We start from the raw sequence: 17105 nt of genomic DNA, 5'->3' as shown, positions 1-17105 counted from the left end.
CAGTGGTAGTGTCTTTAGGGTATGTATGAGTGTGTAACAAGAACAGCAGTGTGTCTGGAGTTTTTAAACAAGCCTGAGGAACTACACGCAGATATATAATGCAGCTAGAAGATAATGATGTAGTGTAAAGGTGATCCTAATAAAGTGGCTGAGGAGAGTAACCACATACATACATCACCTGCCCTTTTTAAATACAAATGATAAATGTACGTGGATCACTTTTTCTTTAATTAATGAGTTTTTACTGGCGAGATCTTGAAAACTAGTCAGACCGAAGGTTTCTTGCCTCGTTCTGGTGCCACTTAAAGGGATAGGTCAGCACAAAATAAAATGTTCATTATTTTCCCTTATACCAGATGGCCAGGATAACCCTGTTTGCATGATGCAGTGCCCATCATCTCTAGCAGAGCCACATGCTGCAAAAGTCTTAAGTGAATAACTGTTCAAAAGTCATGCTGGTGAACCACAGCACATTAGACAAATAACAGTTAAACTACAGATTATTAAACAAATAATAACTGCTCTGTTAAACTACAGAATATTAAACAAATAATAACTGCTCTGCTGAACTACTGCATATTAGATGATGTCAAACTGTTCATCACAATTTAGTATTCAGAATCAACTGTGTGCAAAGAGACTGTAGTGAAGTTCTCTGTGTACACAAGAACCCTTAAAGTTCTTCTATACTCTCAGATACACACAACCTCTCATCAGTACCTACATGCCTTTTTCATTGGGTTTAACATTCATGCAGAAACAGTCAGATTCCTGATCCAAGCTTTGGCACTGTAGAACAGATCTGTGTACTGAATCAGAGTTCACTGATATTATAACATGGATGTGTGACACTCACCCGTGTCTGCTGATCTCTCCTCTGTCCTGTTTGTCCCTCTCTGCTCACCGTCTGTTCACATCTCTGAACTACAAAATGAACTCAGTGTGAAATGGATGTGGATAGATATGTATGTATGTATGTATGTAAGTATGTATGTATGTATGTATGTATATATGTATGTGTATGTGTGTGTGTGTGTGTGTGTGTGTGTGTGTGTGTGTGTACCTCTGTATCCAGCAGATGACTCCTCCTAATCCCATCAACAGCAGTAAACCCCCCACACCAGCTAAGATGACATGACGTGTGTATACTGGAGAATTGTCTGCATTTCCTGCATGTGGGAATGTAGGAAGCAGAATTAAAATTTGATGTATTATTTGTCACTTTTAATATTATATTGTATGAATTTCATAACAAGCATTCAATGCAAATGTTTTTTTGGCACAAAAACAAAGAGGATGGAGCATGAATGAGTCTCTGTATTGCTACAATCTGAAATTACAAATTTTGGCATTATACTTGACTGAGAGTTGGCAATATTGATATTGATTAATCTTGATAATAGAACCTTGTCCAGGTTCTCCAGACCCTGCTATGTGACGCCGGGCTCGGGCTCCCTTGTCAACTGTTATGCACGTCAGGAGCCCCGTGTTAAGGGGGGTGTGGGTACTACTGTAACACCCCTCACCACCATCACACAGGAGGCCCGTGTTAAGGAGGGTGTGGGTGCTACCGTAACACCCCTCACCACCATCACACAGGAGCCCCGTGTTAAGGAGGGTGTGGGTGCTACTGTAACACCCCTCACCACCATCACACAGGAGCCCCGTGTTAAGGGGGGTGTGGGTGCTACTGTAACACCTCTCACCACCATCACACAGGAGCCCCGTGTTAAGGAGGGTGTGGGTGCTACTGTAACACCCCTCACCACCATCACACAGGAGCCCCGTGTTAAGGAGGGTGTGCTACTGTAACACCCCTCACCACCATCACACAGGAGCCCCGTGTTAAGGAGGGTGTGCTACTGTAACACCCCTCACCACCATCCTCCTCCCCATGTGCTCCTTTGTTTGTTTTTGTTCCTCCACATGCTTTGTGTTGTTCATGCCCTCACACAGGGGTCCTGTGTTTCTCCTTTCACTTACCCCCGTCACCTGGATCTAGTCTCACCCTCATTATTTACCCTATAAAGCCCAATCCTGTACAACGACTAATGTTATTTTGCCTTAATCGCTTGTATGACATTGTGTATGCAACATTAGCACAGTACGTTCATGTGTGCTTTCATTTTCATTAAAAAAAAACAAACAAAAAAAACACATCACACCAGGCTAACTCACGCTTGCATCCTGCCCCACACTCGTTAAACCAATGCGTGTTACCGCCATTGGTAGTTGATGGACTGAATGTCTTATAACCATTTGGAGACGTCTGAAGCTGCAGGGCTCGCTCTCTCTCTCTGTCTCTGTCTCTGTCTCTCTCTCTCTCTCTCTCAGTGCATTTCAGTTCAGTAAGCTTTACTGGCGTGACCATATACCACTATAGTATTCTAGTATTGCCAAAGCAGTATTATAACATGAACATTACACAACATTACAACCTTTGCAATTATGGAAATTAAGAATTCTGTTATGATAAAGAACTTGAAGAGAAACTGTAATTGGTCTGAAATAATAATAATTGGAAGAAGTAAAAGGGAAGAAGTGAAAAGAAAGAGAAATAAATAATAAGGATGGAAAATAATAAATAGTTAATAATAATAAATAGTTAATAATAATAAATAGTTAGGTAACTTTTATAAACTGGGTAATATAGTTTGTGTGTGTGTGTGTGTGTGTGTGTGTGTGTGTGTTTGGGTGGGTTAACCACCCTCATCTTATGGCAGGCAGATATGTATCACCCAGCTAAAGTGCTGCTTTCCTTCTTTTCGCCCAGTAGGATGGGCAGTTTGTCAGTGTTAGACAGACACTTGAAGTTGGGGTGGAACGTCTCAGATTTTGTAAAATAAATTTGCCATATTTGGATGAATTTTTCACATTCAGTGAGGAAGTGCAGCTCTGTCTCTACAGTGTCATATTTACATTGCTGACAGAGTCTCTGTTCTCTGGGCAGCCATGACATTTATATCGGCTGGTCTGGACGGCAAGCTGTGTTCTCTGAGTCTGGACTTTGTCAGCGTGGTTCTGTGTTTAATGTCAGTCACTGTGTACAGGTCGTCTGCTACAGTGTACTGACGTTTTAGGGCCAGATAACGCTGCATTTTGCTTTGTGCTTGTGTTTGTGTTCCAGTGGGTGATGTAGTTTAGTTTGTGAAGTGTAATAATTTGGTTTGGTCTGATTGTTTGTACTTCAGACTGGTCCTGATGTGTTAGTGTTAGTGTGTGTTAATGAACTCAGTGTCAGCACCAGCTGTGAGAGGAGACTCTTCTCTCTGCTCTTCTTTTTTTTTTCCTTCTCTCTCTCCCTCTCTGACTCCCTCCTTCTCTCTCTCTCTCTGCTTCCCTCCTTCTCTCTCTCTGCCTCCCTCCTTCTCTCTCTCTCTGCTTCCCTCCTTCTCTCTCTCTTTATGCAACAGTTTATGCTCCATCACATTTGATAAATATGAATGGTTGAGAAAAATCTTGTATTTGTAGAGTCAGTGGTTCTAGCCCATCTGGTCTATTACACAGTTAGTGTTAACCATCCTCCAACTCCAGTCATGATCAGTGTCTGACCACTGAAACACTGCTGGCTGGATATATTTCACTGTCAGAACACTCTCAGCCTACCAGTATCACTGAATCCAGTAACACTGCAGTACCTGAACCACTCATACCTCACACATCTGAACAGATGTGAGCACCTCAAACCATGTAGTACCTTCCTGTTCTTGAAACTGGGTGATGAAGCTGAAATGAAACTCCCATATGACTCTGTTGTAAATTACTTTATACTGAAAGTGATGCATTTGCCCTGGTCCTGAAATGAAGTGTTCCATTTTGATGTTTATATGATTGTGAATGTCTTAAGTAATGCCACAAAACTAACAGTTAAATAAAGGTCAGAGACAATATATGTAACTCTGTGATAGCGCATCAGTGTGGAAGACTTCACTAGAATTCTTTATATTAAGCCAGAAATTGTCACGGAACGCTCCCCTCACCACTGGTCACGTGGTACGGCCCACCGCCTGCAGTTGAAGTGATTTTTGTTTTGTAACCACGCCCCCATGCTGGCACACACCTGCCCCTGGTTTAATGTTGTGTGTGTCTGTGTGTATTTAAACCCCTGTTGGTGTGTGCATTAGTGTTGGTCATTGTTTGTGTTGCTAGTCCTACGTGTATTCATGTTAAACGTATATGTTCATGTTGCTGTCATGTTCCTGCCAGTGTTACGTGTATTCGTATTATCCGTTTATGTTGTGTGAGTGCCGTCGTCGTAAGTGTTATGTGTTAATAAATGTCTGTCAAAGTCGAGGGAGTCTGTGCGTCCTGCTCCGCACCCTGCGGCACTCCAGCTGTTACAGCAATCAAGTGGCACATACAACAAATGCTACAGAATCTTGAAGTGCTGATGTTTGTTCAGTTTTCCACCTGATCTCACTGAGTTTGTCTGTGTGTCTAGTGAGGGCTCTGGTGTTGTCTGTACAGGCAAAGGTCTGAGTAACAGAAATGATCCAGTTAGATTCCCATTCTAATTAGATTTCCATTCCCATCATGTATGAAGACTTAAGCGTCGGTCACATCTAACTGCCACCTCGCTCATGTTTTCACATGGGTGGAGCAAAATGAGGGGATTATGGGCGGTCTTGGTATCGTGTAATTTTGGGGAAGGTAGTCCTTCAGAAAACAGCTAACACTACTTGTGACATTGTTTTAATAATTAGTATAAGAATAGCAGCTGCTTTTCTTTCAGAAAGAAGCAAGTAAAGCTCTTGCCCCTTCAAGTGAATGAGGTTTTTCACCAGGCAGATTTTTCTCGTGTTCGGTGTGAAAGATAATTTATACTGCAGATTTAGTGTCTGATGCTGCCTTTAAATTGAACCTAAATAAGATGCCTTAGCAGGCAGCATATGTCAGAGGGAGAACAGTGATCACACATTTATTCAACAGTCTTGGATCTGGAAGCATATTGGTCAGTATTTCCATAGACATTCCAGAAAATTCTAATTTAAAGCCTCAACCCAACCAGCTACAAAATTAAGATTAAAAAAAGAGCAAAATTACAAGACTTTGTACATAAATGCTTCATGAACTACAAATTCCATAATGCCCTCATACAGGTAGCTGAGATATGTGTACACTGAGAGAGACTGAGCTACAACGTCATTTGTCATGGCATATTATGTCATTTCAACCAAGAAAATCATAACATATTTATATGTGTACACCAAACTCTCAACTATGAAGTCTTGTTCTTGTTTGCCCCAACTGTTGTGGTCATCTGTGGTCTCTTGCAGAGATATTGTTATTCATCAATTGTTATTCAGGACAGTAAATCACTCTACCAGCTGTGGGTTCCTCTTGGATGTGGCATGACAGGGATGCTGCTTGTATGTGGTCACTCTTTGATTAGTCAGTGTTGGACAAACTCGGCTGTTGATCAATCAAGATCAGACTAAAGAAATTCTGAACCATATGGAGTTAATGCTGGAGCAGAGCTGAGAGTGGAGCTGGAGCAGAGTTGGTGGACTGAAGACGTACATTTGGATAAATCTCTCCCTTGGGCTTGTGCTCTCTCTCTGTCGTGCTCTCTCTCAGTCACATTCTCTTTCTGTCTCTCCTTCTCTCTCTCTTTTTTCTGCCTGGAAGCCCCAGCAGACATGCTCTCCTGTTCCTGGTCACCCACTTCACCTTCTTTAACTCTTTGCTACATTGAACTCATGAAGCTTGGCTCTCCGTGTAATATTTGTAATGAGACTTATGGAGTCCAGATGCTCACAGTTGATGTTAATCACTGTTAATTTATTAAGAGAGAGGAAATCCAAAGGTGTAGTCAAAATTCTCTGCACTGGTGGATTGAGGCTGAGTGAAGAGCCAGCTATATTTTTCTATATATTTAGAGTGCTGACACCAGTTTCCTGTAAAGTATCCAATCTCTGCACTGTAAGTTTAGTAGATCAAATCCTAGGTTAGGCTAACAGAACCGCTGACAAAGCAGGATGTATTAAGACTGAGGAATTTTAGAAAGGTGGTTATGCATATTCTCATAACACATGCTAGACCATGCAGTATAGCATTCTCTTCAGAATATAAATTGTAATTACAGGAATAATTTGGAATCAGATACATTTTGTAGTTTTATGTGCATTAAACCTTTGCCTGCACCTCTGCCATTGGTTGTAGGTAAGTGGGACAGGGGTAAATAATTACAGTAACAAGCTCCAAATATGTCACTTGTAATGTCAAGCTGACATCAACATTGACTAAATCAACTTTTATGACTGTTTGTTTATGCCCATTTGCAACTTGTCATAGCAAAGCCTTGCTTCTTATTTTAGATGTTTTAAATCAAAAATCTAAAATAAGAACACATTAGTGATTTTGATCCAGCTGGTCCACCAACATTAATGAGCTGCACACTGTGCAGTTTTCAGAACGATAATGTAACGCAGAGGCAGACAGGACTTGACGCACATGTGTAAACGAAAGTTCTTCATTTGCAAAACAGGTAGACACAACGGCAAAATTAACAAATTGATGCAAACTAAGCACTGACTAAATGGAACACCAAAAGGAGAAAAATTATACAGGAACTGTGCAGAAACAATAAAATTGTGATGTAACATTTGATACTAAGACATCGAAGCTTGTATCACACTGTGTACTGAAGCTTGTATCAGTTACTATTACCACTAAAGTTAATATTACCATTAATAGTACCACTAAAGTTACTAACAACACGTGACTAATGACGGTCGAAGCTTTAGACATCACTGAAGCACAGAATGAGGGTGAGACTGTTTCATAAGTTTGGCAGTGTCCTATAACTTGGAAGCTTTTTCTTTTTACTAAAAAAAAATGGAAATGCTAATTATAGAAGTCAAAAGTGAGAGTAAACGTTTCATAACGCCAACCTGTTGTCTTTTACATAAAAGGGAAACAATGATTTTAGACAAATAATTTCAGAATTTAATTACTAAACATCATTACTGATCATCCATTTTTTTTAATGACATATGAAGGCGGCGGAGTGTTGTAATAGTTTCTAATGCTGCGCAGTTTTGAATATATGGCTGCTATAATTTCTGAGCACCACCAGGTGTCGCTGTTTTGTCACCAACTTTCAATGCTCCAAAGCTTCGAATCCTTCAGCAGTACAATAAGGAAGAACCTCAAACGCTTCACAGGACTTCGTCTGCACATCATTACCAAAAAGGAAGTTAAACAGTAAACACTTGAATAACGATTAGGCAATAAACTCATGGGAGGACGACAGAGCACACATTCAAAGACCTACAAGCAAGACGATAAAACAAGGGATATTTATACAAAGAGTAACGAATGCAAACTAGACAAAGATGAAAACAGTGACAGGAAAACCAAACGAGGGGTCGAAACAGAAAAACCAAAACAAAGAAGCATGTGTGTTAAAAACCTGAGACATTCTTACTTGAACTGCCCAAGACATTTGTTACAATTAAAGGAGTATTTGACCATCACTGAACTAAACGTTACTGGTAATGCGCACAGATGACAGCACAACAACAAATATGACAGCAGAAAGTCTACAAGTAACTCAGACAACCAAGACTTTGCTAGTGTGGATACATAAGAAAACCTTAAAGCTGGATTTATCATTTGCAGTTGGATTTGGATCAAAAACAGTGTTTTACCTTTAACGGTGAGTCTGATGTCTTTATATTTCTGGTTTGTAAGAGAACACCTGTAGTCTCCCTTATCCTCCTCAGTCAGGTGTGATATGAGTAGAGAGAGACTTCCTGGAGAGTGAACAGTACCCAGCTGAACTCTGTTTCTGTACTGTTCACTCTCACTGGTGATCACGTCCCATGTATTTTTGTTTGTGTTGTGTTTCCTCCAGGTAATATTCTCAGGTTTGGCGTGTGGGTCAATACAGGAGCAGGGCAGCAGTACTGAGTCTCCTGTGTATGCAGTGATGTCGTCTGTCTTCTGATTCTCTGACAAACTGCAGCCTGCAGAAACACACAGGATAAAGGCCTAATTATTATTTAATATGACATACTCCGTTATTATTATTAAATATGACATACTTAATTATTATATATGACATACTTAATTGCTCCAGGTCCAGTCACCTGATGGTACTGATGGTACCAGCCAACTGATGATGGTACTGGAAATCATTAAGAGATTTCCCAATATATGCTGGTATGATGGATGCATGACCATCAAGTTATATGATTTAAATGTCTGATTATATTGATTATAGATTGTCTCTCTCCCTCCCTCCTTCTCTCTGTGTCCCTCTCCCCTCCCCCCCTCTCTCTCTCCCCCTCTGCCCACCCTCGCTCCCTCCCTCCCTCCTCCCCCCTTCTCTCCTTCTCTCTCCATCCCTCATTCTCTATTTCTTCCTTTCTCTCTCTCTCCCTCCCTCCCTCTCTGCCTTCCTCCCCTCCCTCCTTTTCTCTCTCCTTCTTGCCCTCGCTTTCCCTCCCTCCTTCTCTCTCTTACTCCCTTTCTCTTTCTCCCCCTCTCTCTAGAGCAAATGAGAACAGTAGTAACTAAATAAAGAAACTAAACAAGTCGTGTGTAATATGGGTATATAACTGACTAGAACCTAAACAGGACAGAAGACAAGAGTCATTAACTACAGGCATAAAATACAAATACAAACAGAAGATGTAACTAGAAACAGACAGAAGTAGAACTGCAGATCCTGCCGCTGGATAGATTTTTTGTTTTATGTAGTACAGTAGTTATTGGTACAGACCAGTCGCTATATGCAGTACGGCCCACCGCCTGCAGTTGAAATGATTTTTTGTTCTGTAACCACGCCCCCATGATGGCACACACCTGCCCCTGGTTTAATGTTGTGTGTGTGTGTGTAGTTAAACCCCTGTTGGTGTGTGCATTAGTGTTGGTCATTGTTTGTGTTGCTAGTCCTACGTGTATTCATGTTAAACGTATATGTTCGTGTTGCCGTCGTTAGTGTTCCTGCAGTGTTACGTGTATTCGTATTATCCGTTTATGTTGTGTGAGTGCAGTCGTCGTAAGCGTTAAGTATCAATAAATGTCTGTCAAAGTCGAGGGAGTCTGTGCGTCCTGCTCCGCGCCCTGCGGCACTCCAGCTGTTACAGCAATCAAGTGGCACATACAACAAATGCTACAGATTCTTGAAGTGCTGATGTTTGTTCAGTTTTCCACCTGATCTCACTGAGTTTGTCTGTGTGTCTAGTGAGGGGTCTGGTGTTGTCTGTACAGGCAAAGGTCTGAGTAACAGAAATGATCCAGTTAGATTCCCATTCTAATTAGATTTCCAATCCCATCATGTATGAAGACTTAAGCGTCGCTCACATCTAACTGCCACCTCGCTCATGTTTTCACATGGGTGGAACAAAATGAGGGGATTATGGGCGGTCTTGGTATCGTGTAATTTTGGGGAACGTAGTCCTTCAGAAAACAGCTAACACTACTTGTGACATTGTTTTAATAATTAGTATAAGAATAGCAGCTGCTTTTCTTTCAGAAAGAAGCAAGTAAAGCTCTTGCCCCTTCAAGTGAATGAGGTTTTTCACCAGGCAGATTTTTCTCGTGTTCGGTGTGAAAGATAATTTATACTGCAGATTTAGTGTCTGATGCTGCCTTTAAATTGAACCTAAATAAGATGCCTTAGCAGGCAGCATATGTCAGAGGGAGAACAGTGATCACACATTTATTCAACAGTCTTGGATCTGGAAGCATATTGGTCAGTATTTCCATAGACATTCCAGAAAATTCTAATTTAAAGCCTCAACCCAACCAGCTACAAAATTAAGATAAAAAAAGAGCAAAATTACAAGACTTTGTACATAAATGCTTCATGAACTACAAATTCCATAATGTCCTCATACAGGTAGCTGAGATATGTGTACACAGAGAGACTGAGCTACAGCGTCATTTGTCATGGCATACTATGTCATTTCAACCAAGAAAATCATAACATATTTATACGTGTACGCCAAACTCTCAACTATGAAGTCTTGTTCTTGTTTGCCACCAACTGCTGTGGTCATCTGTGGTCTCTTGCAGAGATATTGTTATTCATCAATTGTTATTCAGGACAGTAAATCACTCTACCAGCTGTGGGTTCCTCTCGGATGTGCTATGACAGGGATGCTGCTCGTATGTGGTCACTCTTTGATTAGTCAGTGTTGGACAAACTCTGCTGTTGATCAATCAAGATCAGACTAAAGAAATTCTGAACCATATGGAGTTAATGCTGGAGCAGAGCTGAGAGTGGAGCTGGAGCAGAGTTGGTGGACTGAAGACGTACATTTGGAGAAATCTCTCCCTTGGGCTTGTGCTCTCTCTCTCTCTCCCTCTCTCTCTCTCTGTCATGCTCTCTCTCAGTCACATTCTATTTCTGACTCTCCTTCTCTCTCTCTTTTTTCTGCCTGGATGCCCCAGCAGACATGCTCTACTGTTCCTGGCCTGGCCACCCACTTCACCTTCTTTAATGTCCATGTTGTCTTTCTCTCAATCTGGCACTTAGGTAACATTTAGAAAGTATTTTCTGTGCCACATTTCTGTAACTTATTTACAGAGTTTCATTATAATATCTATTTTATTCTAATTGGTTTCATTATAATATCTATTCTATTCTATTGTGTATCTACTTCTCTTCTATTATGGTAATTAACCCCTTGCTACATTGAACTCATGAAGCTCGGCTCTCCGTGTAGTATTTGTAATGAGACTGATGGAGTCCAGACACTCGCAGATGATGTTAATCACTTGATAATTTATTAAGAGAGAGGAAATCCAAAGGTGTAGTCAAAATTCTCTGCACTGGTGGATTGAGGCCGAGTGAAGAGCCAGCTATATTTTTCTATATATTTAGACTGCTGACACCAGTTTCCTGTAAAGTATCCAATCTCTGCACTGCACGTTTAGTAGGTCAAATCCTATGTTAGGTTGACAGAACCGCTGACAAAGCAGGATGTATTAAGACAGGAATTTTAGAAAGGTGGTTATGCATATTCTCATAACACATTAGACAATGCAGTAGAGCATTCTCTTCAGAATATAAATTGTAATTACAGGAATAATTTGGAATCAGATACATTTTGTAGTTTTATGTGCATTAAACCTTTGCCTGTACCTCTGCCATTGGTTGTAGGTAAGTGGGACAGGGGTAAATAATTACAGTAACAGAAGCTCCAAATATGTCACTTGTAATGTCAAGCTGACATCAAGATTGACTAAATCAACTTTTATGACTGTTTGTTTACGCCCATTTGCAACTTGTCATAGCAAAGCCTTGCTTCTTATTTTAGATGTTTTAAATCAAAAATCTAAAATAAGAACACATTAGTGATTTTGATCCAGCTGGTCCACCAACATTACTGATTTGCACACTGTGCAGTTTTCAACACGATAATGTAACGCAGAGGCAGAGGCAGACAGGACTTGATGCATGTAAACAAAAGTTCTTCATTTCCAAAACTGGTAGACATAACTTCAGAAGTAACAAAATGATGCAAACTAAACACTGACTAAATGGAACACCAAAAAGGGAGAAAAATGATACAGGAACTGTGCAGAAACAATACAATTGTGATGTAACATTTGATACTAAGGCATCGAAGCTCGTATCACACAGTGTACCGAAGCTTGTATCAGTTACTATTACCACTAAAGTTAATATTACCATTAATAGTACCACTAAAGTTACTAACAACACGTGACTAATGACGGTCGAAGCTTTAGACATCACTGAAGCACAGGATGAGGGTGAGACTGTTTCATAAGTTTGGCACTGTCCTATAACTTGGAAGCTTTTTCTTTTTACTAAAAAAAACAAATGGAAATGCTAATTATAGAAGTCAAAAGTGAGAGTAAACGTTTCATAACGCCAACCTGTTGTCTTTTACATAAAAGGGAAACAATGAATTTAGACAAATAATTTCAGAATTTAATTACTAAACATCATTACTGATCATCCATTTTTTTTAATGACATATGAAGGCGGCGGAGTGTTGTAATAGTTTCTAATGCTGCGCAGTTTTGAATATATGGCTGCTATAATTTCTGAGAACTACCAGGTGTCACTGTTTTGTCACCAGCTTTCAATGCTCCAATGCTTCGAATCCTTCAGCAGTACAATAAGGAAGAACCTCAAACGCTTCACAGGACTTCGTCTGCACATCATTACCAAGAAGGAAGTTAAACAGTAAACACTAGAATAACGAGCAGGCTAATAACGTTACCAAACAACAATAATCTCACGGGAGGACGAGAGAGCGCACATTCAAAGACCCACAGCCAAGACGATAAAACAAGGGATATTTATACAAAGATTAACGAATGCAAACTAGACAAAGATGAAAACAGTGACAGGAAAACCAAACGAGGGGTCGGAACAGAAAAACCAAAACAAAGAAGCATGTGTGTTAAAAACCTGAGAAATTCTTACTTGAACTGCCCAAGATATTTGTTACAATTAAAGGAGTATTTGACCATCACTGAACTAAAAGTTACTGGTAATGTGCACAGATGACAGCACAACAACAAATATGACAGCAGAAAGTCTACAAGCAACTCAGACAACCAAGACTTTGCTAGTGTGGATACATAAGAAAACCTTAAAGCTGGATTTATCATTTACAGTTGGATTTGGATCAAATACCGTGTTTTACCTTTAATGGTGAGTCTGATGGCTTTATAGTTCCACTGGTTAGGATAACACCTGTAGACTCCCTTATCCTCTTCAGTCAGGTGTGATATGAGTAGAGAGAGATTTCCTGGAGAGTGAACAGTACCCAGCTGAACTCTGTTTCTGTACTGTTCACTCTCACTGGTGATCACGTCCCATGTTTTACTGCTTGTGTTGCGTTTCTTCCAGGTGAAACTCTCAGGTTTGGCGTGTGGGTCAGTACAGGAGCAGGGCAGCAGTACTGAGTCTCCTGTGTATGCAGTGATGTTGTCTCTCCTCAGATTCCCTTGCAGCATGCAGCCTGCAGAAACACACGAGATAAAGGCCTTCACTATTAAACATGGCTGCATATGTACATGTAAAATGATTATATATGACATACTCCATTATTATTATTATATATGACATACTCCATTATTATTATTAAATATGACATACTTAATTATTATTTATGACATACTTAATTGCTGCAGGTCCAGCCACCTGATGGTACTGATGGTACCAGCCAACTGATGATGGTACTGGAAATCACTAAGAGATTTCCCAATAGATGTTGGTATGATGGATGCATGACCATCAAGTTATAAGATTTAAATGTCTGATTATATTGATTATAGATTGTCTCTCTCTCTCCCTCCCTCCTTCTTTCTCTCTCTCTCTCTCCATCCCTCATTCTCTCTCTATTTCTTCCTTTCTCTCTCTCTCCCTCCCTTTCTTTCTCCCCCTCTCTCTAGAGCAAATGAGAACAGTAGTAACTAAATAAGGAAACTAAACAAGTCGTGTGTAATATGGGTATATAACTGACTAGAACCTAAACAGGACAGAAGACGAGAGTCATTAACTACAGGTATGAAATACAAATACAAACAGAAGATGTAACTAGAAACAGACAGAAGTAGAACTGCAGATCCTGCTGCTGGACAGATTTTTTGTTTTATGTAGTACAGTAGTTATTGGTACAGACCAGTCGCTATATGCAGTATGGCCCACCGCCTGCAGTTGAAATGATTTTTTGTTTTGTAACCACGCCCCCATGATGGCACAAACCTGCCCCTGGTTTAATGTTGTGTGTGTCTGTGTGTATTTAAACCCCTGTTGGTGTGTGCATTAGTGTTGGTCATTGTTTGTGTTGCTAGTCCTACGTGTATTCATGTTAAACGTATATGTTCATGTTGCTGTCATGTTCCTGCCAGTGTTACGTGTATTCGTATTATCCGTTTATGTTGTGTGAGTGCCGTCGTCGTAAGCGTTATGTGTTAATAAATGTCCGTCAAAGTCGAGGGAGTCTGTGCGTCCTGCTCCGCGCCCTGCGGCACTCCAGCTGTTACAGCAATCAAGTGGTACATACATCAAATGCTACAGATTCTTGAAGTGCTGATGTTTGTTCAGTTTTCCACCTGATCTCACTGAGTTTGTCTGTGTGTCTAGTGAGGGGTCTGGTGTTGTCTGTACAGGCAAAGGTCTGAGTAACAGAAATGATCCAGTTAGATTCCCATTCTAATTAGATTTCCAATCCCATCATGTATGAAGACACACAGGATAAAGGCCTTCACTATTAAACATGGCTGCACATGTACATGTAAAATGGCTATTATTACATATGACATAATTAATTATTATTATATATGACATACTTAACTAGTATATATGACATACTCCATTATTATTATATATGGCATACTTAATTATTATATATGACATACTTAATTATTATATATGACATACTTAATTGCTGCAGGTCCAGCCACCTGATGGTACTGATGGTACCAGCCAACTGATGATGGTACTGGAAATCACTAAGAGATTTCCCAATAGATGTTGGTATGATGGATGCATGACCATCAAGTTATAAGATTTAAATGTCTGATTATATTGATTATAGATTGTCTCTCTCCCTCCCTCTCTCTCCCTCGCTCCGGCTCCCTCCATCCCTCTCTCTCTCCCTTCCCCCTCCCTTCATCTCTCCCTCTCCCTCCCTCCCTCCTTCCTTCTCTCCCTCTCCCTTCCCACTAAAGTTACTATTACCACTAACATTACCACTAAAGTTACTAATAACGTGACTAATCTTGTTTGAAGCTTCAAACATCACAGATACACAGGATGAGCTTGAGACTGTTTCATAAGTTTGGCACTGTCCTATAACTTGGAAGCTTTATCTTTTTACTAAAAAATTGGAAATGTACAAATTATAGAAGCCAAAAGGGAGGGTAAATGTTTCATAATGTCAACCTGTTGTCTCCCAGTACAGTTTTGTATTATGTTTTCACATAAAAAGGGAAACAATGATTTTAAACTAATTATTGTAATATTTAATTACTAAACATCATTACTGATCTTTTTTTTTTAATGAAATATGAAGGCGTTGGAGTGTTGTATTGTTTATAGTGCTGCGCAGTTTTGAATCTATGGCTGCTATAATTTCTGAAAACCACCAGATGTCGCTGTTTTGTCACCAGCTTTCAATGCTCCAATGCTTCGAATCCTTCAGCAGTACAATAAGGAAGAACCTCAAACGCTTCACAGGACTTCGTCTGCACATCATTTCCAAAAAGGAAGTAAAGACACATCTGTAGATAAAAACACAGCTGCATTCCACAACACACCACACACAGCTACAGCAGTAACGCTGCTACACATCTTATACACTCTACAAAACTACAGTGTCCTGAACACTGAAAACTGCAGCCCAGACTACAGTCTGTCTAGTGGAACCACCACACAACTATGACCTGGAACTCTACAACTCTCTCAGTAGAACTCCACTGAAATTCTCCACCCACTAATATCCACAGTAGAGAGGAAGTGTGTTCAAGTGCAAAATAAATTATTCCTCCACTTCTTTCTCTCTCACATACAGACTAAATCTAACAGTGAAACTGTCTTTGTAGTGTCATCACTTCCTCCTGAGCTGCCAGTGTTCAGTCCCCATCCTCAGTAAAGTGGTCCTGCAGTAAGAAGTAGTGCTACACAGTGATCCCCCTCAGTGCTGTTTGGTTACAACATTTCACACCTGCACTTAGTGATCAGAGGACCAAACTGAATGTGTAGCTTAACAAATATTAGACAGATCAGACAGGAAGAGCTCTAGACTATATGCTGATCAAAATAAACATTGATCATTTAATCAGGTAAATATGAGGATTGTCCGATAACATTCATATTATTCATAAAGTACAGGTGGAATGCAGCAGTCTATGATCATGTTGTAGTTTTCATACTATCAAGAAAAAACTACTTAAGTGAAGCTGTGAAATTCACCCACTGATACAGAACCACTAAAGGAGTCACCAAAGTAAAGATCACTTTGGATGTAGACAGTACAACGTCATCACAACCCAACAGTTATCACAGGAAGTAGAAACATTTTCTCTCCTTTTCTCTTTGTTACTTTGTTCTTTTTGTTGTTAAAGCTGTCAAAAGCTGTTTAACAACTGTTTGCTAAATGGTGAATATCTGTAAAGTAACTAATTGAGGCTGTAGGCTAGTGTGCATTGTGCTGTCACAACAACAACAACAACAACAAATCATAACTAAAAAGACAACCCCCCCCAAAAAAAAGCAAAAATAGTAATAAAAAATGTATAAATATAAGAACTGAGAACAGCAATAGAGAGAGTGGGTTTCCTTGCCTAGTACCTCTATGCACATTTTGTGATGTTATTACATTAATACTGACTGTGGCCTTAGGTGTGGTGTTACAGATAAAATGTGAGGAGAAAAACTTCCAGTTTTTTTATTGAAGGCCTTCTCTGCATAGGAGTTTCTAATATGTGGAGTGAGGTGTACTGTATTTGTCACGGTTGGCCGGGCAGCCAGAGGGAGGGACACACCCACTCCTGCTAGGGATCACACTAAACACCTGCCTCATTCCCAGTCTCCTGCCTACTAATCACCTTCACCTGTTCCTTGTTCGTTCTCTCTATTTAAACTCACAGGTCAAGAGAGAGTGCAGCACATTAGTGGCCCATCGGACTGCTCACTCCCAACGTGTACATCGCTACAAGGACTATTGGAACAGAGTAGTGTTTGTCGTTAGTAGTGGTATCGTCACATATTGACAATGGAAAATAAAGAGCACTTTGGCGCAACCTTGCCTCTCACTTCCTCTGAACTGCCACCGTCACAGTATTAGGTTAAGTAGTCTACCATGTTAATGGCTGAGTGTCTCCTTTGATGAAACCAGTTTGATCAGTGATGGAATAATATGTTCTAATCTAATGGCTAATGCTTTGCTATTTTTTTTTTCCCATTTTTTATTTCAATGATTCCAAGAGATGATAGTTTTACTTAGAGATGGGGATTGTACTTGGAGATGTATATTTCATTAAAAGGACCATATAAGGACAGACTTTAATAAAATATGTGCAGAGTAGACCAATACCACAGACCAAACATCTTTCATCTCCAAGGCAGCCTGACTGATGTCCAAGGTGCTGAAACTGCACCCTTCAGC

General features: G+C 40.1%; 1 long non-coding RNA gene across 1 annotated transcript; it reads right to left on the bottom strand.

The window, feature by feature from the left end:
- Positions 1 to 780: 780 nt before the first annotated feature.
- Positions 781 to 7974, bottom strand: LOC145660243 (uncharacterized). Its single transcript, XR_014126467.1, has 3 exons — positions 7653 to 7974; positions 1064 to 1169; positions 781 to 924 (listed from the first exon to the last, which is right to left on the bottom strand). It is a non-coding gene; the product is annotated as an uncharacterized LOC145660243 (long non-coding RNA).
- Positions 7975 to 17105: the final 9131 nt, after the last annotated feature.

Source organism: Electrophorus electricus, chromosome 2 (assembly GCF_041902795.1).
Source record: "Electrophorus electricus isolate QZ-2024a chromosome 2, ASM4190279v1, whole genome shotgun sequence".
Taxonomy (NCBI): domain Eukaryota; kingdom Metazoa; phylum Chordata; class Actinopteri; order Gymnotiformes; family Gymnotidae; genus Electrophorus; species Electrophorus electricus.
This window is presented reverse-complemented; position numbering and strand designations above follow the sequence as displayed.